The following is a 2419-nucleotide window of genomic DNA, read 5'->3' as shown; positions in this document are numbered from 1 at the left end:
TTGATGGATCGAAAGAAGCAGAATATTCTCAGTCAAATCCATCAACCTCAGCTCCTGGTTCCGATCCACTACAGATCGAGAAACCTAACCCTGACTTAGTAATCAAACCGCCCGCCAAGGGTGTACTTCGAAGGTCTGCTTTCAATCCACATGCGAGAGTGGCCCAGAATTACAACATTGTTGAGGATTTAGCTGTTTCACCCTCAGCAATGTCGGCTTTAGAAGTGCTGCAATCATGCCCAGCACAACGACAATTACTTTTGTCGGTTATAGGAGCTGTTGATGTTCAGGACCCGAACCTAATAATCTTTGATCTAGAAAATAGTACACCACGTTTACCTCATCAGATGGCTTTCCAGATCCTAGTGATAGTAAAAAACAGGCCTATTCATCGGACTGTAATTGATGAGGGAGCTTCCACGTGTATTATGTCGATACAGTGCTGGAGATCACTTGGTTCTCCTTCACTAAATCAATCCCCGACAATTCTTAAGGCCTTTGATGGCCGTGGGTTCCATCCGTTTGGCATTCTACAGGATTTGCCTATAGGGGTTGAAGGAAAAACCGTTAGTCTGGATGTGGAGGTGGTTGATGCCCCTCTAGACTACAACCTTCTCTTGGGTCGAAGTTGGTCTTACGCTATGACAGCGGTCGTCTCATCGGTCTTCAGAGTAATAAAATTTCCACATAATGGCAAGATCATGACCGTAGACCAGCTGGCTTACTTTTCATCCGACCCAGCCTCTTCAGAGAGTATCCAGCATGTCGGTAAAACGACTATCCCTTTTAAGGATGTTGGCGTAGGATTAGTTAAAGATGCCGGTTTACTGGGAACTTTTCCTTTTCCTCCAATCAACGTCGTATCTTCGTTCGCATCCATTCATATGATTACATCAGATACCATTGTTTACGACAATCCTTGGATCGTTCCTTCTGAATCTGATATAGACTCATTTGGTGATGTTATGCCTTTGAGTCCATATGAAATTGCTTACGAAGCCGTGCAGTCTTTTACCGACTCGCATTCAACCAAAATTGACCAAATGAATGTGGTCCGTGGGGAATCACTTTTCACGTCAACCTCGGAGTTAATAACGTTTCCCAAAGTTGTGTCATCTGACGAACAACTTTGTGAAGTCCTGTGTGTAGACGATTTACCATGGGAAGCTCTCCATCATAGATCTTCGTTTTTACCTGAGGATGATCATTTTGAAAACGATTTCTCATCAGTTTTTACAACTGAATATGTCAAAGAAGCTCAGAGTCCAATGAAACATCCTGATTCAGAGCTGAATTTGGGAAAAATCTCTCGCACTGTTCCCATTGACATTTCAGTCAAGCCCGGAATCATTGAAAACATTCATATAGGTGCCTCGTGTTCAGATGACGAAATTCAGACATACAAGGCCCTATTTCAAGAATTCCGCGACGTGTTTGCCTAGTCCTATGAGGAAATGCCAGGAATTGATCCCACAATTGTTGTCCATGAGATTAAGACTTACTTGGATGCTAAACCCGTCCGGCAACGTTTGTGTTAGATTCACCCATGAAAAGCGGCTGCAATTAAAGCAGAAGTTGAGAAGCTACTGAAAGCAGGTTTCATTTATCCAATCCCGTTAACGGATTGGGTATCGAATATTGTTCCGGTTAACAAAAAACAAGGAACAATAAGAATATGCATCGACTATAGGGATATCAATCGTGCTTATCCCAAAGACAACTATCCAACACCCTATATCGATCAAATAATTGATGATTGTGCCAGCAGTGAAATATTTTCCTTTATGGACGGTTTTTCCGGTTACAATCAAATCAATATTCTACCTGTCGATCAACCAAAAACGGCTTTCATTTGTCCATGGGGGACATTTGCTTATTGCAAACTACCTTTTGGGCTTAAGAATGCTGGAGCCACTTTTCAAAGGGCGATGTCTTATGCGTTTCATGACATCAAACACATTGTGCAACCATATCTCGATGATTTGCCCGCTCATTCATTACATCGAGTTGATCACCTTGTCCATTTATGAGCAATATTTATGAGGTGTAGGCATTACTTTTTGTACCTCGCCGTTGCTCATTCCACCATTGGAATGGTCTTAGTATAGGAAGACGAATTCAGAATGGAACATGTGATATATTATCTTAGTAGGACGTTAAATCCCACTGAGCTCAAATATTCACATGTGGAGAAATTGGCCTTGGCAGCCGTTCAGGCTGTCCAACGTTTTCGTCACTACATTCTTCTCCGTAAAACTACAGTTATTTCGGATTGCAACCCTATGATCTACATTTTGACTAAAAAATTGCTAGGGGGCAAGTACTCTAAATGGATCGTTATCCTGTCAGAGTTCGACTTAGAATTTTAAAAATCTAAGTCTAAGAAATCTTTAGTTTTTGCAGAGTTGATGTGTGATTT

The sequence above is a fragment of the Pinus tabuliformis genome, chromosome 7, assembly GCF_031772625.1.
Source record: "Pinus tabuliformis cultivar Carrire ecotype Pingquan chromosome 7, CPIR1, whole genome shotgun sequence".
NCBI lineage: Eukaryota > Viridiplantae > Streptophyta > Pinopsida > Pinales > Pinaceae > Pinus > Pinus tabuliformis.
The sequence above is the reverse complement of the archived record's forward strand: the minus strand, read 5'-3'. Positions refer to the sequence as shown.